Source organism: Rhinolophus ferrumequinum, chromosome 10 (genome assembly GCF_004115265.2).
Source record: "Rhinolophus ferrumequinum isolate MPI-CBG mRhiFer1 chromosome 10, mRhiFer1_v1.p, whole genome shotgun sequence".
NCBI classification, from domain to species: Eukaryota; Metazoa; Chordata; class Mammalia; order Chiroptera; family Rhinolophidae; genus Rhinolophus; species Rhinolophus ferrumequinum.
Genome location: NC_046293.1, coordinates 12,842,539 through 12,869,750, shown reverse-complemented (window position 1 = coordinate 12,869,750; position 27,212 = coordinate 12,842,539). Strand labels below are relative to the sequence as shown.

Below are 27,212 nucleotides of genomic sequence, written 5' to 3'. Positions count from 1 at the left end.
GACAATGGCCAGGGAGTAGGCAAAGCCAGCTTGGGATACTTGTTCTTCCAGACGTTAGCCCTGGGGCTTTGGGCAACTGACTTAATCCCTCAAGCCTCAATTTTCTTGACTGTAAAATAGGAATAATCATCTCTCTTTTAGGGGTAGTGGTGGAAACACCCAGCAAATAAGCACTGGGAAAAAAAAATTCTTTTCTTTCCTCCTCTAGCCGTTGGTAGGGCTGGGGTGGTGGTGGTGGGAGTAAAAGACTGTAGAGAAGGGAGTCTCTGTGAAGATTGGCGGCTGGAAAGTCCAATCTAGGGAAGTGGTGAAGGCACTCTTGTTGGGTATTAGTATTGTATGAGTGTCAGTGGGGGACTCGGGGGTGGGGGGTGGAAAGTGAACGGCCTCTGGGTGTTAGAGCCAGACAGACCTGGTTCAAATCCCAGCTCTGCCACCTAATAGGTGGGTGACTGGGTGACTGCACTGCTCGGAGTCTCAGTTGCTACATCTGTAAAATAGGAACCACGATTCCCGCCTCACAGGCCATCATGAGGTTCATGATCTTACTCTAGAGTTGGAGTGGCCATTGGTACAGAAAAGAAAAATAAAATAAAAATAATAAAAAGCTTGCTCATAGAGAGAGAAAAGAATAAAGCAGACACGCAACCAAAAAAGAGTCTTGACCAAACACACAACCTAGTAGGTCCTTCCATGCAGAAACTGCTGCAAACACCGGCTGCCTGCTCCTACGGACACAGGCGGTGCAGCCAAGAGGATGGGGAAACCGACCTGAGCAGAGATGCAGCCAGGCCCCGAGAGTCACCTGTGCATGCCTGCCCTCCTGCTGGAGCTCAGAGCACAGCCAGCCTGGTTCTTCCCTGGCAAAAGTCCTCTTCTTTCTTTTGCACTCTTTTCAGACTTCTCTAGGGCTTGTCAATTCGCCTGCATTCAGGCCCTGGGAGCAGAACTAAGCCTCAAACACGAGAGCCATGTGCTCCCACCTCCCCGGGAATACTCATCATTTGTGAAAAATGCATCCACTCCCTGCCACTGTTGTCTCTGCCTCATCTGCCCGATCTGTACCTCCAAAAAAATGACAGTCATTCTTTAAGACCCAGCTCACACGTCATCTACTTTCTAAAACCTTTTCTAACTCACTCAGGCAAAATTAGTTATTCCTTCCTGTCACCTCCCAAAATCCTTTGTATGTTCTGCCACTGCGGCCATTTTCATATTGTATTATACTTACTTGATATTTAAGTTAAATTTTAAACTACAGATGTAACACATGTTTTCTGTATAAAGTGAAGAATAAAATCTCTCTCCCCCTCCAATTTTTCCAGCACCATCCCCGAAGCTAATCACTATTAACAATTTCTTTGGAAGGCTTCCAGAAACTTCTATGCATAAATAAGCACATATGAGAACATTGGTATGTATAGTTATGCGATCCAGAATGGGTCATTTTAATGTTTTTCAGCTTGCACTTTTCACTTATAGGGCCTTTATGTTTGTAGAAAAGTACATTTTGTTTACATTAATGCCCTACCAATATGTTCAGCCTAAAATCATGTCATCTTGTCCTATTTTTTAAAAATGTTTACTTTGTTTTCTATTTTTTGCTATGTAATCCCTTCTTTCCTCGTCCCGCCTCCTTCCCTTCCTCCTCCTCCTCCTCCTCCTCCTCCTTTCTTCTTCTTCTTCTTCTTCTTCTGCTCTCTCTCTCTCTCTCTCTCTCTCTCTCTCTCTCTCTCTCTCTCTCTCTTTATTTATGAGGTTTCGAGGTTTCGTCTCCCCCCCCTACCCCATTCTTCTAATGCTTTGGAAAGTGTATAGTCTATTGAAGTGGTCACCCTGATAACTTTAAACAATATACTTAAACATCCATTTCTTAATTTATCACTTTTATTTCATATCCAATGCACGGGCTCTCCACCATGAAAGATGTAGAAATTGGGGCATGTGCACATCAACCCACATCCCTTCCTCTGCTATTGTTGTTGGTTAAGCTATTCCTGATCGTTCTTCTGTGGTTTAGAATATTTACATTCTGTTCTGTAACCATAATCCCCACAGCTGTTTAGCCTTAGTTCTATATTTAAATGAATATAATGTTCACCACCAACTCATGCATTTCATAGCTTCTCCATTCCTAAATTGGTAATTTTGATATATCTTTTGGGGGAATTAGATTTTGTTATCAAGTCCCCTACACTCCTACCCCTTGAACTAATAAGTGCTGTGTGCTATTTTCTCTGAGTCTGTGTGTTGGTGAATGTCTTTTAGCTACTTTTATACATGAAAGAACCAGGCTGGCTGCCAAATTTAAGAACACACTCATTACCTTCAACATGTTGCACCATTTGCTACCACGTCTTTTGGCACTAAAGGATAAAGTTGCAGGCCAGCCTGACTTTTCCTTTATACTATTTCCTGATTTTCCTATCTGAACACTGCCCATCAAAGTCCTATGATATAGTAAGGTTATTTTTTTATTCCATAAATTCAGGCATTTCTTTGGTTCAGAAAAAGTTTTCTTCTATAATATCTTTGAATAGGTTTGTACAACATTGTTCTGTTCTCTCCTACAGGAATGCCCGGTGTGCATACCCTTTATATTTCATGAGTATTGCCTTTTATTTTATTTCATTGTCCTTATTAGTCTTCCTTTTCTTTCATTTCTTATCCCTACTCTCCAGATCCCGGCTCTGCTCCCAACCGAATATATTAATTCCACATCTTGCTGCTGCTAATTTTATTCTCTCTAGAAGAGTTGTATTTATTTTCAAAATTTTCACCCCATGTTGGATCCTGTCTGCTTATTTGTCATTTTACTTTGGGAATGTTTTACTCTGGTCTGTTCTTTTTCTCAGGCATATAATGGGGTGGGATGGGAGAGTGAGCTGGGCTGCAAGCAGACTCTGCTTGAGTTTCTCATCTCCGAATCTGTTACCAAACATGCTCTGCCCTGTGGGTACATCTGGCCTAGGTCCCTCCTCCTCCTCTCCACCCCCCCTACCCCCCCACCACTGCCCAGGGATGAGGTCAGCACAAGTCACAAGGAAGGCCCACAGCTGATGGGTCCTTTGATCGTCCATTTAATGTTTGTGCCTCATTCTTGTGATTAGCTGCAAGGCTGACTGTTGCCTCCCTCTCTCTCTTATCTTACCTTTAAGACATTTAAGGAATGGCCATCAGAGTTAAAAAAAAACACCTCATCCTCGCCACCTACATAGCGCCTCCTTCAGCCCTGTCTCCCTTGCTCCCCCTCCTTGTGGAACTGAGTCACTATGGGGACCCTTTCTCTTCCATGGCCCACCCTCACCTCTGCTCCTTTGCTCTCCAGGAAACGATCATTCAGTCAGCCTTTAGGGATCCTCTTTCTTACTTTCAAAGACATCTGGCAATGTATATGGCTCCTCTTGTCTTTCTTCAGTGAAGTCCAAGCTTCACTGAATGCAGCAGATACGGGTTTTAGCCTGTTTTATTTAGAGTAACATTAGTTTCTGTGACAAACAACCCCACTCCCAATTTTCAATGGTTCAGCATGATACAAGTTCATTTCTCACTTTCATGAGAGTCCAATGAAGACGCTCCTGGCTAGGGGGCAGCCTGCCACATGACGATTCGGGGGCCTGGCCTCCTTCTATTTGGTGGGGTCTTGGAGGTGCCCGTACTCAGCAAGAGGAAGGGGAGAAAGTATATCCATCTCTTAACTACCTTGGCCCAGAAGTGACATGGATCACTTCAGTTCACTCCAACTATGAGAACTACTCAGTCACGTAGCTCAACGAAATGCAATGGGGAGGCTGGGAAATGTGGTCCCTGCCTGGGCAGCTGGCCCCTGCCCACTCCTCTCCAGCATTATGGAAAGACAAGAATGAGCTCTGGTAAACAGTTCATCATTTCATTTCCACAGCAATTTCCCAGTTTTATTGAAGATGGAATTTTCTCTACTATTTTCATTCTGTGTTGTTTTCAGAGTAGGGAGTACAGTAAACATCTTTTACCGTGTTTACAAGTCTGTCTCCCCTACGCATCTGTGATCTCCTCTAAATGGAGCCCATGACCTTCCTGTTTCATATATTTCCAGCACCCAGCATGACGGCTTGACACAGAGTCGACGCTTAATAAATGCTTCCTGGGTGAATGAATTAATGAATGAATGAATGAATGAATTCCTGTCCTGAGCAGGTGAAAGCTGCTCTTCCCATCTTCCCCATTCTCGACTTAATCTTTCTATCCCCTTTCTCTTCTCTCTTTAGGAGAAAGGTATGAGGAGAGATTGTCAGGGCTCCATCCTCTCCGCTCCCCTTCCCCTTCCCACCATGGTTTGCTTCCAGGCGTGTGTCTCCTGTCTCCCTGCACTGATTCCACCCTGCCCTGATGATTTCTGGTTAGAGCCTGCCTGTGGCTCAGCAGGCTTCTTGCTGCCGAGCCAACATTTAACAATGCCTCTCCTTGCAGCTTGCCTGTAAGATTGACACTGGGGAAAGAAAATCTCTCTCTGTCTGGGGAAACATAACTCACTGGTGAAGCTGCCAGGTGCGCTACCATTCCAGCTGGTGTTAAAAGTCATGGACATTAAGTGGGACTAGGGTGAGAATCAAACATGTGTGAGGGCGTCTGACCAAGGAAAGGGCTCTTTCCTGGTTTAAACGCCCTGCTTTACGTGGCCCGCTATATTCAAAACCATTTCCTACAGCAAGTTACGTCTCGAAAGTGGACAGTCCCCAGGAAGGGGCCTCAGTAGAAAAATAGAACAGAGAAGCTAAGAGCTTGATTGTTGGACTCCAACAGACCTGAGTTTAAGTCCTGCTCTGCCATTGATTGGCTATATGACCTTGGACAAATTATTTAAGCAATTTGAGCTTCAGTTTCTGAGCCTGTAACGTTGAGATGACCATATCTGTCCTGCTGGATTGTTATGAGGATGAGCTGAGTTTAATCTTAGACATGAAAGAGACATTCAGTAGTTGTTGAATGAATAAGCATCAAAGGTACATACAATTCCTAAGATAGTACCTGGCACACTATAAGCAATCAATATGGGACGGTTATAGCAGTAATAGCAGGCTAGGTTTGCTAGGTTGACTGTGGTAACACAATCCTGTATCTTAGAACAAAGAAGGCTTATTTCTTGCTCATGCTACATGTCCACAGAGGGTCAGCTGGGGACTCTGCTCCAAGTAATCCTCAGGCTGATGGAACAGCTACCACCTGGAATGCTGTCGGTCACTGTTCGTTAACAGGCAAAGGACATTTTCCAGTCCTTGAGTCTGAGTTCGGTCATCTGACTTAAACTCTGGCCAATGGGATGTTAAGAGACTCGAAGCAAACAGAGACTAGAACGTGCAGTTGCACATTTCTGCTTGAGCTCTGCTAACTCTGCCTCCACGTGAGGACATGCCGAGGCTAGCCTGCTGGGGCAAGAGAGACATGTGAAGCACAGGCACGGCTATCCTAAATTAGCCCCTACCTAGCTGACCCCAGACACATGAGCAAGATCAGTCAAGATCAGAAGAGCCTCTTAGACAACCCTGGCTGATCTCAGCTTCATAAGCAATAAATAATTACTATTGTATATTGAGGTTTCAGGGTTGTTTGTTACATACCATTCATGTGGCAACGGATAACTGATATACCCTATCTTGGCCTCAAGCTCTCCAGTACATTGGACTCTGTACCTCTTCACATACGTCAGAAAAAAAACACAACACGAAAAAGCAAACAACTCACATGGTGGATTTTACTGAAGACTTCAAGGGGAAGTTGAAAGGGAGTTTAACATCACATAACTTCATGAATTTCCACTTAGTGCAGCTTCTTTCCTGTTTCTTTGGACGAGACGCAAACCGGGCTTCTTCTTCACTCTTACGTCACACAGGGTACTTTCCTGACAGTTTATACCCGCTCTGTCCCCCATTCACTCATCTGCTTCCTAAAATCTCTCACTCTCTTTCACAGGACAATTCAGCCTTGTCCCAGATATTTCAGACCCAAGGACTCAGCAAAGTCCTTCTGTTTGCAGGACCCACCCTCCTTAGAAGCCAGTGGTTTATAAATAATAATAATAATCCTTGTTTGTTTTTCACTATCATTAGAAAACCCCTGCAGGACAATGATGGTGCATTGTTAGTTCTCCTTAGTACCTAACAAAGCTCCTGGATCATTTTAGGCCATTAGTCAATGGGTTTGGAAATACTCATTGTTATTGGAAGAATTTTAGAGCATCTATACCCTAATTCCTATTTCCTGGGCAACTGAGAGCTAACCATAGAAAGTAAATACTATTTGTCCTCTCTCTATGAGAGGAAGATATGAGACCTTAGACTTCTGCAAGTACATAAGATGGGAGAAAGTGGATAATGTGTTCCAAGATGGCAAGGTGACACGGTCTCCGTTATATCCACACAAGGTTATGAGGCCCCATCAGTTCAGAGGTAAGGTCAGAAAGCCAATAAGAGGTCGACGGGAGACAGGCATCTGGACCTCTGACTTTCTCCACTGAACCAGACATTGAGCCTTGGCGCTGGACACTGAAACTTGGCCTGGTTTCACACCAAGCTTGGCCCAGGGTCTCCCATGGCTCCACTGAGCTTGGCAGGGCACATTGACAGAGTTGGCCCAGAAGGACTCCAGGACAACACCCAAACTCAGCAGTGCCTCCACCACAGAGCACTTGTTTTGGGGGCTTTACCGGACAGACAGCAGTGTGCGGACAGCCCCTGGCATGTGGATTGAAGTTGGTTCTGACAGCCCAGGGCTGCACATGGGCTGTTGGCTTCTCCTGAGCCAAGGTCTGCTGGGCTCCGTTTAGCAGAAAGGCTACTGCCAATGGGCAGGGAGATTTAGCATTCCACCCCTGCTCTTTTAATCCCCTGTGTGCAGGAATGTTCCACTGCAGAGACAGCAGAGCTTGCAGAGACAGGAGGTGGTGCCAAAAGGGAGGAGGTGGTAGAGAAAAAGCTTTGTGGGATGTAGGTTGGTACGTGTGGGAAGCTGGGTTAGGCTCAACCACGGACTCACTGTGAGACCTTGGACAAGTCACAGCCCCTCTTGGGACCCCATTTATTCATCTTCAAAAGATGAGGATAGACTAAAAATATACATAAGATTCATTTCAGGATAAAATTTTAAGACCCTAAAAGCTCTTTCAGTTGTGAAGTCCAAGGTGGGATTTTTATTTTCAATCAGCAAGGCCGCTCCCGATTCCCATATAAGCACACTTGCAGGAAATAAGTTATCTTAGTGGGTTATCAGAGGGAGTCTACCCCTCAACTCAATTCTAAGATGTGACTCACCTGGAGGCAGGGCCCATGACTCATACTGCCCAACACATGAAATTCTTCTGAATGTCAGAAATTTGAGGGCACTTGGAGGTCACCTGGTCCAGTCTTCTCAATGTGAGATGGGGAAACTGGAGACCAGAGATGGGACGTTCTCTTCTTAACATTGTACAATAACATCACGCCCAGAACTTAGGTTCTCTGATCCCTAGAATAAAACTCTCTCTAATAATTGAAATGTTCTGCCTGATATTTCTATAAGGCCTCTGAACTCCAAGGCTTTCAGATGCTTCATCTTTTAAAACAGTTTTGTGGGGCCGGCCCGGTGGCTCAGGCGGTTGGAGCTCTGTGCTCCTAACTTTGAAGGCTGCTGGTTCGAATCCCACATGGGCCAATGGGCTCTCAACCACAAGGTTGCCAGTTCAACTCCTCGAGTCCCGCAAGGGATGGTGGGCTCCGCCCCCTGCAACTAAGATTGAACACGGCACCTTGAGCTGAGCTGCCACTGAGTTCCCGGATGGCTCAGTTGGTTGGAGCACATCCTCTCAGCCACAAGGTTGCAGTTTCGACTCCTGCAAGGGATGGTGGGCAGCGCCCCCTGCAACTAGAAACGGCAACTGGCCCTGGAGCTGAGCTGCGCCCTCCACAACTAAGACTGAAAGGACAACAACTTGAAGCTGAACGGCACCCTCCGCAACTAAGACTGAAAGGACAACAACTTGACTTGGGAAAAAAAAAAAAAGTCCTGGAAGTACACACTGTTCCCCAATAAAGTCCTGTTCCCCTTCCCCAATAAAATCTTAAAAAAAACCAAACAAACAAAAAAACAGGTTTGGCTCTTCCCTCTTTTGGGCAACTTTCAGGGTTAATTCAGGGATGGACCATACAGACTGTGAGGGTCTTTGGCTTAGTGAAATCTGTGAAATCCAAAGGTGTAAGTGTCCCCTGGGGATCCTAGAGATTTTCCTCAAGCAGCCCGAGCCTTGGGCAGCCACCACCCTGGAAGGGGATGTGGTCTCCTGCATAGCTGGTCCCAACTCCAGCTCCACAATAGGACATGAGACCCCAATGGACATGACACAAGCCCTATTGTAAGTGCCAGAGAGTCATAACCCCCTGCTGATGACTAACATGCTAATTTGGAAAGTCTGCCAACAACCAGGAAAACAAACTAGAACAATGAAACTCGAGGCAACCTTTTGGACAACCAGGAGGGAATGGGAAGCTCAGAAGCGTGAAAGAAGGAGTCCCCCAAAGTCACTGTTCCTTTTATTAACACTCACTAAACACCTGCCATGTGCAACCAGTGTGCCAGGCACTTCGGGGGATACAAAGAGAAAAACACATCAAGCCTGCCCCCTCGGACATCACAACTTAAGGGGATTAGACCAACACTCACATGGCAAATGCTTCCGGGAAGTAAATGAAAAATATCTCATCCATCCCTTGGAGTTTTAAATACTACATAATAGTAAGCAGCTCTCGCCTCGCTCTCTCTTTTGAGCTCCAGACCAGAATCCCACACATCACTGCTTGATGTCTCACAGGGAACATAACTTCTTCTAACAGAACTCATGCTCTTTTACCCCAAATTTCCATTGTTCTGTTAGAGTACATGACACTATCGTTTACTCCGTGTGTCGTTCAGAAATGGGAGTCATCCTCGATCCCATACCTCTCCTTCATCAATCCCCTCGCATTCAGTCAGTCACGGAGTCCTACAAGTTAAAAACATTTAAAATATGCCTCCCTTTGTCCCAGCTCAACGGCTGCTTCCCTGAATGTAAGTCAACATAATGTCTTGCTTCAACAGACTCAGAATTGGCCATCTCAGAATCCACTATTGCTTTCAATTTATTCTCCACAGAGCAGTAAGGCGGTTGTTGTTTTTTGCTAAACATACATTTGATTTGATCATGCTCCTACTTAGTCTCAGTGGGGACGGACTGTGGAGTCCACCCATGAACGATTTACTGTTATGGGAATTGTCCTAACACTATAAACCAGTAGGAAACTGGGCAAAACAGATAAAACAATGTTTTTCACGCACTGGGTAACAAGCAGCACAGGACTGAAGTCCCTGAGAGAAAAGAAGCAAACAGGTGAGCCCTGTGATTGTCCCAGCTGCTCGGAGCCAGTTTCCAGGCCGCCACACGAAGGGGAACTGAAACAGAGGCTGACAGTCTCACGGATTTAAGGAGGCAGAGAGTGAAGCTCGGAGATGTCGAGACAGCTAGAATTTGTGGACAGAACATTGAAGAGGAGGGACCTTGAGAGAGAGACAGACAGAGAGAGCGAGAGAGAGAGAGAGAGAGAGAGAGAGAGAGAGAGAGAGGAAGAGAGAGAGAGATGCCGAGAATCCTCAGATCTTCGGAGGGGTCCCCTGGAGTCTTTGACTGAATACCGATCTGAGCATACATGAGAGGAAACTCCCAGACACTGGGGGGAAAAACACTGGAAAGCAGTAGGCCGAACAATTCCTGGCACTCACACAGGATAGGAGTTTGTGTTTCCAACAGCCAGAGCAGAGAAAACTTGTAATTCAGAGGCAAAGAACAGAGTTCTCAAAAGGATCACACCTTAGTAATGAAGCTAAATTGGTCCCCAAATAAAGGCTGATCTGGATATATCACAACAAAGCTTAAAAGAACCCCCTTCCCCCAAAGCTCTTTCAGTTGTGAAAAAGCTCACACAGTGCCTCAGTGCGCCAGGAGGCAATATCATACTCGGATGTGTACTTAGAGTCCCAGAAGAAGAGATGAGTATAGAAACAAACAAATTACTAGCAATAGACACATCTTTCCAAATTTGATGGAAATTTTAAACCTAAGAGCTCCATAAATCTCAAACAGAAAAAAAGAAACATAAAGAAAACCATATTGAGAAAACCATTATAATCAAATTGCAGAAAGTCAGTGCAAACACAGACATTTTAAAAGCAGCCAGAGGAAAAAAAAGATACCTTACTACAGAGCGACAAAGACCAGAATGACAGCACATTTCTTGAGGGAAACCTTGTGCACCAGAAGAGAATGAAACAATGTGTCTAAAATGCTGAAAGAGAAAATGGGCAAATTAGGAGTCTGTACCCAACAAGCATATCTTTAAAAAATTGAGGCAAAAATGAAGACTTTTACACATCAACAAAAGCTGGGATGATTCACGGCCAGTAGATCTGTACAAAAAGAAATGTGAAAGGGAGTTCTTCGGGCAGAAGGGAGAGACCAAGAGGTAGAAAGAGAGAGAGACTGAGAGGAAGGAAGGGGCGAACTGAGGGGCAGATTGGAGACGGTGGCTGAGAAGAAATTAATCTGCAGAAAAACGATGCTTGTTGTATTGATTTACAGCCCGCTGGTGCACAGCCCGTTGGTGCTGAAGCTCTCTCTGGCCTCTGTCCAGTCATTCTCACCTGCACCCCACTGTTTGCTTTTGCCCCTTCTCTGGGGGAGTCCTGCGTCTCATCTCAGGTCTGCCAAAATCACTCACTTCAACTCTATTGGTACTTCTTCTTTTTCCCTGGCCCCTGTCATTCCCTGGAGGGTTGGACACTTCTCCTGATCTCCTTCCTCCTTCTCCAAGAAACCACCATCTTCCTCCTGCCAGGATGGTTTTAGAGCTGCATTCCCCTGGAACCACTGGGTGGTTAACCTTGGGAAAGGATCTTCAACGGCACCTCAGTTTCCCTATTTGTGAACAAGCGGAGGAAAAGCACACCTCCCTCCCAGGGTGGACGTGAATATGAAATGAAATAATCTTTCTGAAATTGCCTACTACGCAGCCTGCCATCAGTGGGGTCCCAAGGGCAGTGGGAACGGTCCACCTGGGGCGCAGGCAAAAAGGGGCTACATTGCCTGTAGGTGATTTAAAAACCATTATAAAGCTCCCTAAAATCCCGTCAGCTTTTTCTGACCCCCGCATATCAGCATTTCTAAACCATGTCAGTGAAACAGTTCATCACGCATGCCTCCTATGTCATCCCACCCACATTTCAACGCTCACTCTCCTTTAAGATGATCCCCTTTTGCTTTTTGCTGTCCTCCCTTCAGCATCTTTTCAATTTCTAGTATGAGCATATGTTAATTTAATAATAATAATAATAGTACTGGTAAAATAAGCCCATGATGGGGAAGAATGAATGAATGAATATTCCCAGTCTCGGACTCTCTCAAATGGTGCAAACTTAGAATCCATGAGTGGATGTGGACATGTTTCTTCACCTCCCCAGGAGCTGTGGGTACTTGCCACGCAACTGATCGGGACTTATGTCAGTATCAGGGCGGAGAAACCCAGTCCATATGGAGACAACTTGAATCATCTCTTTCAGCCCCAGACCTCAACTTGGAAGTGCTTCTGAGAAGCGTGGGACACAGCATTCCTTTTGCCAAACATCCCTTTTTCAGAAGTTCTTCACCCCCTTCCCAGCCACCCATGCGGTCAAGACTTCCCTTTGCTCGGGACTCTGAGGGAGGGAGGCACATAGCCTCAAACCGACCAGGGCTGACATTTGGGCTCTGCCTCTTATTTGTCCGCGTGCCTCCAGGTAGGTAAACGTTATGTTCCTGAGATGGTGTGCTTTCCTGTGAACTGGGGATCATAGTACCCGCCTCTTGAGGCTTCTGTGAGGCCCAAATGAGACATCAAGTGGGAGGGCCTCATATGAAGTCGGAGCCTTTTCCCTTGCTTCTCTCTCGGCCAGTTAGCTCCAGCGCTAATGGTGAGGTCTGTTCTCTCCTCCTGATAATCTCTGGAGACAATGCCTTAAGCCCTGGCCTCCACAGAGGGCTGGTGGGGAAGGAGCTTGGAAGCACTGTGTCTCAGTTCCACAACTGTCCCTGGCTGGTCACTTCACTTGCTGAAGCCTCTGTCTCCTCATGTGGAAAACGGGCACCATTGTACCTACCTCACAGGGCCAGTGTGAGAGCTAGGAAGGGATATGGAACGTTTTCTGGATTGCCAGTGCTCTGCAACGCGCAAGAGAAAGTGAAGTTTAGAGCCGTGAGACGATCAGCTCAGGATTTCCCCATCTGTGATGCGACAGCTTAGTATTCACATTGGAAAAATGGATTCCTATTGTCTGGGAATGACAGCCAATTGTATACAATTTTTCATAACATCTAATAATACCAGAGCAGTATCTATCATTTATGGAGTGTGCAATGTGTGTCCGGCCGTGGTGTGCCCAGGTCGGGGGGTGGGGGCGGTTGGCGTGGTCTCCATGCGTGATGAACTGTTTCACTGACATGGTTTAGAAATGCTGATATGCGGGGGTCAGAAAAAGCTGACGGGATTTTAGGGAGCTTTATAATGGTTTTTAAATCACCTACAGGCAATGTAGCCCCTTTTTGCCTGCGCCCCAGGTGGACCGTTCCCACTGCCCTTGGGACCCCACTGATGGCAGGCTGCGTAGTAGGCAATTTCAGAAAGATTATTTCATTTCATATTCACGTCCACCCTGGGAGGGAGGTGTGCTTCTCCTCTGCTTGTTCACAAATAGGGAAACTGAGGTGCCGCTGAAGACGCTTTCCCTAAGTCACCCACCCAGTGGTTCCTGGGGAATGCAGCTCTAAAACCATCCCGGTTCAGGCTTGCAGGGTCCCTAGGAAAGCATCAAGGAGCAGCGTCCTATCAGGGCCGTTTGGGGACCCTGCCTGGTGGCTGGTGTGTGTGCTGCCCACTTCACAGAAGCAGCTTGTCTGAGGCAGGAACCAATGTGCACCGTGCTGGCCTCCCTCTCCTCACTTGTATGTCTCCTTCTAGGAGCCCTCCCCACAGCCAGTGAGCACACCTCAGAAAAACCAAAACTGTTAAAAAAGAGCAAGATGTATGTCTTGATGGAGAGGCGCTCTGGCCATTATCCACACCGTCCTCAAGGAAGCCATTTCCTGGTGTGGGCAGCTTTGGCCTAACAATGACCTCACGCTGCAGGAATTTCACTGCAGGTTGCACAGCTGAGATGGCGCAGGCTTGGCATGGAGACGGAAGTCCCCAGGCCCTGCTGGGCAGTGGCCCCAGCTCCCATCTTGTGGGATCAAGCAGAGGTTAAGAGCTGCAGTGAAGCCAAGGTCCCAAGGCAGGGTGGCTCCGACCACACTGTGGTCAGGGCCAACAGGCCTTCTGGAAAGGTCTCAGCTGTGGCTTTGTTCTGTGCCCTGGGGAAATGGCCACTTGCAGGGCCTTCCAGGCTGAGAGACAGCAATTTTATGGATAATTCAGGCTCCAAACCTCTTTGCCTTCATTCCAATTACTTAGGGTTATTGTGGGAATTCTGAGGAACGACTTGAACTGCATCAAACCATGAACCAAGAATAGGAACCAACCGCGCAACTGGCTGAATCCTCAACCAAACCCCAATATTAATTTTCTATAAATGCAATTCAGATGGAATCAATGTTGTTTTTGTTTTTAAACAAAACCAAACCCAAGTGGATCTGTTGAAACCTGAATCAAACCTCTATGTGTTCTAAAATTAATGAACCAGAACAAAATTGGAAAATAAAAACTTTTTCGGCATAAAAACACTATTTCATCAGTTTTGTTGGACAGGGATCTTTTATGTTTTTTAAAAAATGGGGAAAATTCCAAATATGGAAATAATAATTACTCATTGCAAAATATTCAGAAAAATCAAAACAGTTTAAAGATGAATGTCATCTACAATCTCATCACTGAAATATTTCTACAACTTTTTTCATTACACTTCCCCCTTTTTTACATAAATGGGATTATTTACATAATAACAAATATTTAATCATCTTCTTATTTGTTAAGAATATTTCATGAAAAAGTTCTGTGCCAGTATTTAGAAAACCACATCATTATTTTCAATAGTTGCAAAGTAGTCACTGAATATATCCTGATGTATTTCACTAATTCCCTGTTGGTAGTTATTTAGGTTACTTCCATTATTTTACTTATACAAACACTGCTTCAATAAATGGATTTGCACATAATTATTTGTACCCTGAGCCGATTATTTTGGATAAATTACTGAAGGGTATTTAAGTCAAAGAATAAACATAGTTTTGACGTTTCATACATATTTCCAGATTTCCCCCCAGAAAAGTCATAACAATTTTTACTCCCACCATCAGTGGATACAAATGCTGATTTCCCCATATTCTGGCTACCACTGACATGCCGAAGATGTCTGCAACTCTAGCTGTACTTCCAGAACTTCAAAGAGAACCATCCCACCCACAACTGTAGAGTGACTAACTGTCCCAGTTTGTCCAGAACTGAGGAGGGCCCTGGGACATGAGACTTTTTGTTTTAAAACTTGGAAAGTCCCAGGCCAACTGGGATGAGTAGTTCTCCCTACACAACCCTTGATAGCTGTGCAGCCAGGATTTTTATGAGAGCCCCATAAGTTCTACTGCAGAGTTTTGCTATAGCTGACTGGACCAGGCGTGCATACCTGGGTGAAGAATGGCTAATCACTTGGCATGAAGAGATGATCTGAGCCCAAAAGATTTTTGTCTTTTGGGAATTTGCTTTGGGAACATGGAAAGGATTTATCATTGGACAAAAGGAGCCAGTTAGCCAAGCACTGGCCAAAGTAACACGGGAGAGAAGACTAGGAGTAAGGAAGAGGAACTGGTTTGAAGAGGCAGAGAGAGAGCAGAGTAATTGCGTTGTGTTAATAGAGAAGCAAGATTCTTCAACACCCTGCCCTTCCCAAGTGCTTTCTTGTCCTCCTTTTCTGATTCCTGTGCAACTGTCCTCAAAATAACTGTCCATGTCGCCTCCCTCTTGTTAACCCACGATCATTTGAAGGAATCTCAGTTCCTTACAAGCCAAGAGGCCTGTTCAACACTTCTGAGTATTATCTATCATTTTCATCTTTGCCCACTCATCTCATTGGCCAAAATGGGGACCTATCTAATTTTGTTAAAACTTGCATATCTTGACTAAGACCAAGTTCGAACATCTTCTTGGAGATGATTCTTCCAGGATTTAGTCTGCGGGCCAGGGACAGGTGAAGTGAGGTCCAGGATGTTCGGATGAGGGTCTGATGCCTGGCCTTCAGCTCGGCAAGCTGCCTCCCCTCTCCAGCCCTGGCTCTGGCCTGGTAGCTGACTATGGTCACGTGGGCTCCCAGCTTACTTCCTGGTCCTTCTGGCTTTTTGATACCGGTCTGACAAACTCACGCAGATGAAATCCATCTCCACAGCTGAGCAGGAAGGACTTCCCCCTGATCCTGCAATCAAGGCCTGTGCACTTGCTCTTTCCTCTGCCTGGGGCACTGTCTAGTTACCCCACGGCCAGACACTTCTTTTCATTCTGGTTTCTGCTCAAATATCAGCTCCCCAGAGAAGCCTACCCTGACTGTCTCGTTTGATGTGGCTTCCTCCTCTCTACCTCCCCATGAGCTCTCCATAACATTACTGTTTTATTTTCCATATAGAACTTATCACAATTGCGTATTATCTGATTACCTTATTTTTTTGTCTCCTCCACTAGCTGTAAGCTCCTTCGGACTTGTGATGATTTGCTCACAGTGTTCCCGTGTCAAGGACATGCCTTGCAGGTGAGCAGGTACTGATTGAGCTCATGAATTAATGAAGGGAAGAAAACCCACTGCAGTAAAGCTGGGTTGGCCCCCTTATTATGGTCAGCACAAGGGGGCTAGCTGATGAGCTCCCTCGCTTACAAGACCATGTGATTTGGGGTCTTGATGTATTTCCCAGGACATCTGAGATGGTTTCTCAACTTCAAGCCTTCCAGTGGCTTCCCACTGCCCTTGAAACAAGGCCTGCAGAGCTTGACCTCTGCTGATCTACCCAATGCCATCTCCTTCCCTTTGCCCCTTTCTCACTCTGTCTGCTTCAGCCCCACTGGCCTTCTTGAGTGTTTTGGAGTCAAGCTCCGTCCTGCCTCTGGGCCTTCACATACCCTGTTCTCCCTGCCTGGAATGTCCTCCCTCCAGTTTGATCTGCAGCCCTGAGAAGTTTCCTGTGACCCTCATCCCAAAGCATTCTCCCTGGGCTTGGCCTCTATCACTTCCACCTGCACACTTCCTTCACAGCATGTGTCCACTCACTACTTTATTTCCTTAGTCGCTCGCTCATTTGTTTTTGTATTATGTGACTCTCCCCTGTCCCCTTCCCCATTCATTTTAAGCTTCATGTGTAGAGAGATTTTTTTTTGTCTATCCCTGTATCCCTAAACCCATACCAGAAGCTTGATAAATTCATTCAACGTGTGAATGAATGAATGAGCTATTTTAAAATCAAAGCCAGACACTGCAATAGACCACCTCCAGCATTTAACTGACTTATGGTCAATAATTCTGTACATCAAATTAACTCATTCAGTCATCAGATCATTTCTACACTTAAATCATCTTCAAAGGCATATCAGAAAGTGACATGCTCAAGATTAAACACTGCAGGCTTTATGGAAAATGTTTTATGGTCTTTAAGCTTTACCTAAATTTAGAGTTTTTCTGCCCCCAGTGCTTCCCTGTTCTTCACGGGACACTTTCCGGCCCTTGCTGTGCTTCTTATGCCTTCAGTGGGCTCCAGCTTATTTCTGAAGGTCATGGGCCCTGACTTTGACACTCCTTGCCCAGGTGGGCTGGGCCTCCATTCAGACTTGACAGCTTGTCTCAGCAAACAGACATTCCAGGGAACAGTCAAAATCTGCATCAATATCAAAGGAATCCATCCCTCAGAAAGCAAAATGCGGGGCCAATCCCTCAGGATGAACTTCCCAGTAACCCAACCATTTGAGGCTGGACCAGGGGCTGGCTTCCTCCAACAGGAGCACAGGGGCGTAGAAAGACGCTGTGGCCTTATTCTTTATGCAGCTTCGGATAACGGCCTCCTTGCACAAAAGAGCGTCTTTTTCTGAACACCCATAGCTGATAAGATTAGCTTGGTGGGAAAGTAGCCGACTTTCAGCTATCCAAAATGGGTTTGGAGTTCAGCTGCAATAATCGCTTTTTAAGCGGTGAGGTCTGAAGATCTTTTGTGCTAAGTAGAAAGAAAATCACAGGAGCCAAGAGGCCTCTAATGTTCTGCAAATGACTGCTGTGTGACTCTGGACAGGGCACTTCCCCTCTGTGGGCCTCAGTTTCCCCAGCTATAAATGAGAGTCTGCCTGGTCTCTAAGGAAGGGCCCTTCCATATCAGTTTCAGTGGTTCTCAATGCTGGCTGCAGGTTAGAATTGTCTTGAGGAGTGGGTGGGCTTCAGGCACTGGTATTTTTGTTGTTTGTAAGTGCTCGGGAAATTCTGAAATCTGGGATATTCTGGAGTGCGAGCCCACGGCAGATATGAGTAGGGAGAAGATAGGATGTGGACCATCTGAGATTTTCAGTAACTTTTCTGTTATTTTCTAGAAGTGTCTCTGGCACGTCTAGATGACTAGGTTCTAAGCACAGCTCATGACATGTCCACAAATCATTTAACAAACTCTTCTAAAACTACTACCTAAACGTTGTTGCAAATACCCTCCCATAAATATTATAATCTCTGATTAAGATAGGTTTTGTGCTGTGCCTTCCTGGCCATGGGAAGTTGGGAAAATTCTTTGATCTTTCATTTCTTCATCCGTAAAATGTGGCTAATAATTATACCTCCCAACGGTTGTTGTGGGCATTAAATGAGATAACGTACATAGAATACCTTCATTATGCTAGGCACACAGTAGATGCTCAATTAATAATATAAATTCCTCTTAGTCCCTCTAGGCATTTAGATAAGTGCTTTTGCATAGGCCAACTTTCCCCAAAGGATGCTTTGTGGAACTCTACGTCCCCTAAGATGCTTCCCACAAGGTGATAACGGAATTTTATGGTCAAATACCTTAAGAAAACCCCCAGGCCATGGTCTCTTCCTGAAATGGTATTCAGTTATGTACTTGTAAACCAGATTTATGAAAAAATAAAAGCAAACCCCCAGATCTGTAGTGTTTCCCGATTCCCGTGGTGTAAATACTCCCACCACGGCCAATTTCAAGTTACCAGTGTTGCATCATTGAACATGGAATTGGGAAGAGACATGCAGAAGTGTCTCTCGGGAGCTGGTAAGAGCGGACCCCAGCACATTACTAAAATAATTGTTAGTTATAGTTTCTGGTATGTCCCGTGATAAATAAACCTGTTTAGCTTTACTTCGCTCAGTATTTCCCAAACATATTTGAGAATGGAATCCTCTTTTCTCATAATACCTCTTGATATCCTATGGAACTGCTGACGTGAAATATATGTTTTTGTTGTTGTTGTTGTTGTTTCTAAAAATTCATCAACATGCCATCAATTAAAAAAGTAGACGTGTGCTCCGCACAGTTAGGGGCAGTGTGCAAGAAAAGAGATGCAGAGAAGAAAAGCCACAGCTTTCACCTTTAAGGAGGAGACAGAAGTGACAGACAGGGAGTGACTGGTGAACAACAGCTGAGCTGGCCCTGAGTAATACTTTGAGGCTTTGATGCTCAGTGCAGAGAATGGGCCCAGGGAGAAGTAGAGAAGCAGGGAGAATCCTCTGCAGGAGGTGGCTAACAGCTCAGCCTGAGAGCATGGAGGAGCTTGGGAGGTTCTGCAGATCAGAGGAGAGAAAGGCTACTGCACGTGGCCGGAGCCTGAACCAAGACCTGGACAGCACAATAAGTGTGCGGTTGGTCACGCCGCCCCACCCCATCTGGTTTCCTTCAGGGTCTTACCTGCAGCAGTCAGAGCCCCCACCTCCAGGGACCAAAGTTCTCTCCTAGATCACCTCCTCCCTTCAGCAGCCCTTCCTGTCTGCCTCCTTGGCATGCTTCTCTTTGAAATGGCGGTGTGTATGTGTGCCTCACTGTCTGTGATTCAGAGGGCTCCCCAGGTAACCAGGTTCCTTGGTGGAACCCCTGGAGGACTTGAGAGTTCAATTCTCTCCAGTGGGAGAAGGACCTGGAGCCCAGTGTGGAATCTAAACTCCATACTGGAAGAGAAGGCCTTTCCTCCTTCCGTCTGGCAAAGAAGCCATATTTATACTAGAGCTCCACGAGGAGCTGACGGTGGCTCCGTCAAGTAATAACAGCTGTTACATTTTAAAAGTGTGGTAACATTTACATACATACAATTTACCATTTTAACCAATTTTAAGTGTATAGTTCAGTGCCTTTAAGTGTATAGTTCAGTTGCCATTGTTGTGCAACCATCACCACCATTCATCCTCAGAGTTTTATTTTATTTCATTTTATTTTAAATCTCCCCAACTGAAGCTCTCTACCCATTAACTACTAATTCTACATCTGCCTCTCCTGCTGTTACCCGCGGACCACTGCTTAGGTCCCAGGCACTGCTCTAAGAAATTTACATGTATCAACTCATTTAATCCAGATATAACCCCCCGAGACAACGATCTCCACTTTACACAGTGAAGGAAGAGATAAAGCAATGGAGGGTAAGCAACTTGCCCAAGGCCACAGAGCTAGGAGCAGCAGAGCCACCATGTGAACTCACGAGATCCAACCGCAAAGCCCACAGGGCAATACCTTCTGTCTACTTCAGAGCCAAGGTCGGATTCATCTCAGGCTCAACAAGACGAAAAAACCCTCTGTGAGGCCCCCTGAGGCTCCTGAGTACACGAGGACTGGAAGCCTCCAGCTTTTGGGGGACCAGTAGCTGACATCATCCGTCCCTCCCATATCAGATGATCAGGCCCCCAGCAGAGAAGATCTGGGGTAGTCAGACCACCCCGAGCAGTGAGGGCTGTGCATGTGGCTGGGAGGGATTTCTGTGTCTCTGAGACCTGTCATCTAGAAAGGTTAGGATGGAGTAGGACCGGGTCTGGCAGTCACAGGCTCTGAGGTGGCTCTTTATTCTGGGGGTGGGGGCGGTGTTAAGGGTGATGTCAGATTTGGGCAAGCTGAGGGCTGGGGCCAAGGAAGCAATTGGCAAGACAAGCTCTTGGCAGAGATGGCTCACTCTGCACTTGAAAACTGCCACCTCTGAGCTGCCTCCAATGCCCACAAATAGTCAAGATGGAGAGTTGGGACAGAGGTAAAGGATTCTTGGCTGTGGACACAGATTTTTGGAATCTGAGTGACAAGGCCTGTCAAACAACCTCCCCTGGGGATCTGCCTTGAGATGGAAGCCTGGGCCTCAGTTCCTGTGTGGAGGCTTGTATGGCCTCACCCCTTTGGCGGCTTCGTCTTACACCTTCATCTTTATACATGCAAACGTGTACGTATCTCTGTAAGTTCAACACGTCGAAAAAGGAGGCTCTCTGTGGCTGTTTCAGATCCAATCACATCAAGACCAGACAGAGATCTAAGGCGACTAGCTTGTGTTTTTTCCTGTCAAATTCCTTGGCCTTCTTGGAATTAGACTCGTAAGGTTAGTTTACACCGCCAGGATGTCTTTCCCAGCTGGAGCAGGGTGGAGTGGAAAGTGATTGATGCGGTACTGCTCCCAGTCTGGGTAGCAGGCAATTACGATGGAGGGGGCCCAGGCTGGAGAGTCCATACCCTTGTCTCCCACATTCTTCCTCATCTCCTTTCGGAGCCCCTCCTTACTGTTCTGCCCTCGCCATCAGAATTTCCCCAGATTCTGCCCCACAAAATAAGTCCGTAACGGTACCCACTACTATCACGTCTTTCAGAGGAACACTGTTCTGCCTTCAATGCTCTGCCAAGGAAAAGGCTCTAAGCTATTTCTTTGAGCAAGTGGTGGTCACCGATGGACACCTGACCCAAAGGCAGCCAAGCATACTAGGAGACAAGACCAAAGAACTGAAAACACCGAAAGAAAAGCTAGACAATATAAGCAGACACACGGGTAATCCATACATCGGCGTTATCAGCCATAGACTCTGATACGACTGATTAATGTGTTTAAGAAAATAGAAGATTGAACATTTCTGCAGAGAAATTAAAGTGACAAAAATCAACCAGAAATTCTAGAACTGACATACGAAATAACTCTTTTGACATACCCCAAAGATAGGTTTAACGTCAGTTTAGACACAGCTGAAGAAAGGATTAGTGAAGAAGAAGATAGGTGAGGAAAATACATGTGTGAGTGGGTCAAGCTCTTGCTCAGTGACCTCCCATGACCCTTCATTACTACTAATGGCACCTAGCATTCCCATAATACTCTCCAGTCTCATGTCTCCCCTACGTCCACCCTGTTTTTTAACCTACATGGGAATGAACGCTCTCTGGGCCCAAACAGGCTGTGCATATTTTTGCTTCTAGGTCTGCTCTTATGGCCAGGGACTCTTTCCCTACATTTCTGTCTGGTGAAATCCTCCTTCTCTTTCAAAGACAAACTCAGAGGTTATCTTCTCTATGAAGCCTTCTTCAGGCTTCTTGTGGTTCTGGTCTCATCCCCTCTTTGAGGTAATGTGGGAAATTCCTCCAAAACAGTTTTTAGCACTGTGTATTGAAATTACTTAATATGATACACCCGAAACTAATATAAAATAATATTGAATGTCAGCTCTAATTTAAAAAATGTATAGTCATGGGATGTAGAGTACAGCATAGGGAATAGAGTCAATGGTAGTGTAATTGCTCTGTATGATGTCAGAGGGGTAGTAGATTGGGGGGGTTATCACTCTGTGAGGGGTGTAAATGTCTAATCACTATGTTGTTTTGTACACCTGAAACTGATAATAAAAAAAATTAAATTAAAAAATTATTTAATATATCTATTTCTCCTACTAAAACGGGAGTTCATGAAAGGCAAAGCACCTGTGTTACTCATCTTTTTCATCTCAGTTCCTAACATAATGCCTGGTACATAGGTGGTGTTAAATATTATAATGAATAGTGCAAAAACATATTATTTTAGGGACCCACAGATAAGTATCTTACTAATCTTTAATAAACTAATCCCGGTGAAACTGTGACTTGACGTTCAGTATTTTTACTTGTCCGTTTGTTCATTTTACGTCCCACTCCAGAAGAGAAGCTCCATGAGGACAGGGATTTTTCTTTTTCTGTTCCGTTCACTGTTGTATGTCAAATGCCCAGCAGATAGTAAGTATTCAAGATATGTTTTTTTGAATGAGGGAAATACTCCTTTTAATACCCTGGAGAGGAAGGCAGGCAAAGGTAGCTATCCAGCTAGCTATCCAGACCGGGTACTTTGGTGTCCACTGAAGACTGGACTCACTTTGCATTCTAGGAGGCAGGTAGGCACCCAGAGGAGAGGAGGGAAGACTACAGGGAGAATCTTTGAAAAATAGATGAGTGACTTGGCACATCTTCAGGAGTCCAACCTTCTGGTTCTAGCTATTTAAGAGAAACAGCAGTCCTGCCCCCACGTGATTTTTGTGAAAATAGACTAAGAGCGTGAGCCTACGCATGGGGCATTACAATCAACCCACTATTGTGACCGTCACTGTATTATTTGGCCACGGGTCCAGCCTGCGTTTGTCCTCTGGTTTGCTCACAGATTGCCCTGTTCCTTCCAAGGCCTTTGGGCAAACCAGCTTCATCGTCACGCACCTGCTCAGTGCTAGTAATTTCTGTGTCTCTTCTCATTCAGTTCTTGCCCCCGTGCCCAGGAGGTTGATGTGATGGGTGCTGGTACGAGAGGCTCACAAGAGGCTCAGAGATGGCAAGTGCCTGGCCCAAGCACTTTCCACAAAGAGAGAAGAAGAACCAGAAGGTGAACTTAGGTCTCTTTTGTTATCCGAGGCTCACTGACCCAGCCTGCCTTGCCCAAGGTCACACACCCAGCAGAACCCAGGCTACAGCCCAGATCTTCTGGACTTCAACCTAGTGTTATTTTCACTGCACGATGGGCAGCAACACCGGGGTTCTCAGTGAGTGTGTGTCCCTGGGCAGCTGAGAAGATAGGCCCACAGTCCACAAACCAGGTCTTGTGGCCTCAACGCCTGTTGCCTTCCCACTGTGCCACCTGGCACCTTGGCAGCCCCCAGGACAAGGAAGCTATTGTTTTTATCATTAGGTGTTGGCCCAACTTGGTTTCCAGGCTTAAAAAGAAAAGAACTGAGCATGACTGGAAGGCCCACCGCTCAGAAGCCCCCCTCTCCAAGGCCCCTTTCAACCACCTATGTGGACTCTGATTTTGCCCCCACCCCCAGCTCTCAACAACCCCTTTCCTCTGCTGTTGAGACAGCTCTGTGGCCCCAGAGAGAGGGAGAGGAAAAGGCCCTGCAGTGCAGACGTTCCCATCCAGGTTCTTGGGGGCTTCCCTTTGCCTCCTCGGCTCTCAGAGCTGTGGCCAAAGCCAGAGAATCTGTTTCTCATTAGCTGTACTTTTGCTGTGAAATGAAGTGTTCTTTGAACCTGTGGGAGCAGGAAAGCCATTTACACCCCTGAGAGGACAGGGACGCCAGCCTTGCCAGCACATTCCTTTGGTTCCTTTTATCTCCTAGGCGGAGCTCTCTGCAGGCGGCTGCTACTGCCATATGCCTGATGTAGCCACAGGAAAGGTGGTTTATGGGGTGAGCAGGAGAGAGGGGATCATGCCTCTCTCTCAACTGGGGTAGAAAAAGTAAACTCCCACTAGATTATCTGCCCCTTTTCCCTGAGAATTACTTCGTCCTAGGTGGCTTCAATAAAACCCGCAGAAGTTATTCATCTGTTTCGCTGTCCATCCGTCCATCCGTCCATCCATCCATCCATCCATCCATCCATCCATCCATCCATCCATCCTCCCATTCATCCATTCTCCCATCCATCCATCCATCCATCCATCCATCCGTCCATCCATCCGTCCATCCATCCCAAAGGGAACTTGTGTGTGCAGAATCAGAGCCAGAAGAGTCCTTTGATATGACCTGTCTCCTTCTCCTTCTCCTCTCCTTCTCCTTCTCCTTCTCCTTCTCCTTCTCCTTCTCCTTCTCCTTCTCCTTCTCCTTCTCCTTCTCCTTCTCCTTCTCCTTCTCCTTCTCCTTCTCCTTCTCCTTCTCCTTCTCCTTCTCCTTCTCCTTCTCCTTCTCCTTCTCCTTCATTTTACTGATGGGGGAACTGAAGGCCAGAGAGTTAACTCGTTCCAGGTCACGGCAAGTTCATGGATTCATTTGACAAATATTTACTGAGCACTTTTCATGTGCAGATCCCCACTCCCACTCCCACTGGAGATACACTGTGGACACAGCCATGAAAACACATACATGTCTCAGCCCTCATGATCCTTCTGGTGGTGGGGGACGATGGTAAATGAGTGAACAATGATTAAATATGCTAATGTCGGATGATGGTAAATGCTCTGAAAAACCCAACAGACGTACCTCTCTGAGAGGAGTGGTTGGGAAGCAGGGAATACATTTGAACAGGTGGTAGGGGGACTTTCTCTGAGAGGGTAACATCTGAATTCAAACCTAAGTGGTAACAAACAGCCAGTCACAGGGACATGTAAGGGCAGAGTATTACAGGCAGGGGAACCACTGGGGTAAAGGACCTGAGGTGGGAATGAGCTTGGCTTGTTTGAGACAGAAAGAAAGCCAGTGTGGCAGGAGCAAATGAGCAAGAAGAGAGAGAGTGGTACACGATGTGGCCAGATGCTGAAGTACCTCCCAAAGGACCTGGAAATCACGTAAGGAGTTTCATCTTTGCCCAGTTGGAAGCCATGGGCATTCTAAGGGGGCTGACACAAAATGTTCTGTATGCTCAGAAGGATCCCTCTGGCTGTGTGAAGAACAGACTAAGGGAGGCGGGAGGTAAGGTGTACACAGCGAGGCTGGTGGGAGGCTACTGGGGTGGAAGCACAAGATAACGGTCGCTACTGTCATCTCTCCCCTGGCCCACGGTGGTGGTAGCCAGGTGGCCAGAAGAAGGCAGAATCAGGAAGCCTTTGGGGGATAGAATCCAACAAAGAGTTCACATAATTCACTCACAGATTGGATATGGACAGTGAAGGAGAAAGAGGGCTAGAACGTTTTAGCGCGAGGAACCTGGGTAGACGGTCATGGCACTTAGTGAGATGGAGAAGTCTGGCAGGAGCAGGTTTCAAGAGGGCAGTCAAGAGTTCTGGGAAGATGAAACTGGAGATACCTCCTAGGTACGCAGGGGGTGCCAAGAAGGCAGGTAGGAGTCTTTAGTGAGTGGCCGAGGCTGGCCATACAGGGGCCCATCACAGATGCCTGCACACAAACGCACAGGGGTGCAGGGAAGCCCCTGGTCCTTACAGGGCTGTGGGCTCTGACAAGAGGCTGTTAAGAAGGTACTGCCCCCCTCCCACCTCTAGGCTAGGGAGGGGGCTTTGGAAAGGTCAGGATTCCCACTGGCTCTTCTGCTTGGAGTCCCTCCCTAGTAGAAGCAGATCTAAATGGCAGGTCTAGGTACAGGGTATAGAGATCAGACTTATGTGGGAATAATAATAATAATAATAATAATAATAATAATAATAATAATATAAGCCTCTGTTTGGAGACTCCTTATCTTGTTCCTGAGCTTCTTCATGAATAGTCATCACCTCCAATTTTTCACAGTGTCTGGGAGATTAGCAGCCTGGGTCCAATAACCCCATTTTATAGATGAGGAAACTGAGGTTTTAAGGAATTCAGTGACATCTACAAGGTCACTCAGATTATGGGTCCAGGACTCAGACCTGGGCCCTCTGAGGCCAGTTTGACTGTACTCTGCTCAATATTAAGCTGTCTACCCCCAGAAAGGTCTTATGAGAGATCTAGCAGGGTGGGCTCTGGGGCCAAACTGCCAGGGTTCAAATCCTGATTTGACCACCTTCAGGCCACGTGACCATGGGCAAATGAGTCAACCTCACTTCGGTTTCCCATCTATACAATGGGGATAGTAAGAAGGTCCCCTTCAGAGTGTTACTAGGCATGTTAAGAGAATCAATATTTATGCAGTACTTAGAAGAACACAGAAAGTGCTATACATGTGTTGGCTACTAGTGATTCAATTATCTTAATTCACGTGCTCCTCGACTCATATGATGGGGTTATGTCCCGACAAACCCAACATCAGTACTGAAAATACTGTAAATCGAAAATGCGTTTAATCCAGTAACCTAGCGAACTTCATAGCTTAGGCTAGCCTACCTGACGTGTCACAGGACACTTGCACTAGCCTCCAGTTGGGCAACATCATCTAACACAAGCTTATTTTATAAGAAAGTGTTGACTATCTCATATCATCTCTTATGCATATCACTTCTGCAGCATCGCAAAGTCAAACGATCGTAAATCAAACCACCATCACTCTGGAACGGTCTGTACACACGGAGCAGTCTGACCCAGAGACCTCGGGGTGCCCAGAACCTAGAGGGAGGATCCAACCCCTCATGTAACAGAGGGGGACACTGAGACCCAGACAAGGCAAGGGAGGCAGCCTCCTTCGCAAGTTGAACCCATGAATCAGGCAGGTAGAGGAACTCTCTCCAGTCTCTGAAAGCCACCCCCTGCCAGACGACATTTTCTCTGGGACACGGACTTCCAAGCTTTGTATATCCTTAATTCATGTGGAATTTGTGCTCTGGGCTTGGCTCCCAGGCGGAGCCCCTCCACCCCTTTGTGAAAATAGAGTGGAGTCATTCGGCAAAACCTCAGCCTAATGCTTTTAAGGAACTGGCAGGTTGAAATAGGAAACTGGTCTAAGTAGAAACCACAGAAACAGCACATGCTTGCGGCTGCCGGCGGCTGTTGCCGGCATCCTTGCCAGGAGGCCCTGGGGATGGGGGAGCTGTTGGCCGAACCACGTGCAGGGGCCTTGGGAGTCTGGCCCCGGTGCTGCTGACCGTACGTGGCCATGGGACAGCAAATGCCACGTCTCCTGGGTGTGATATTTTCAGGTCAAAGCAAGGTGAGGTGGCCAGACAGGCTACCAGAGTTGGAAACACAGAAGGCTAGTGTACAGCAAACCTGCTCTTTTCTGAGCAAGCCCCTCATGTTGTATCTGTTGACACAGAGGCCCAGAGAGGGGAAGCAACTGTCTTAAGTCACCCAGTAAGGAGTGGGGAAGCAGGGAAAAACCAGCACCGAATCCAATGCTTTTCCATAATCCTCCCTGAGGAATACGGGCC

At 46.4% G+C, this 27,212-nt stretch overlaps 1 protein-coding gene across 3 annotated transcripts in view; it reads right to left on the bottom strand.

Annotated features, from left to right (window-relative positions):
* Positions 1–27,212, bottom strand: part of SYN3 (synapsin III) — a 424,224-nt gene that overhangs the window by 133,564 nt on the left and 263,448 nt on the right. The gene's annotated exons all lie outside the window — the stretch shown is intronic.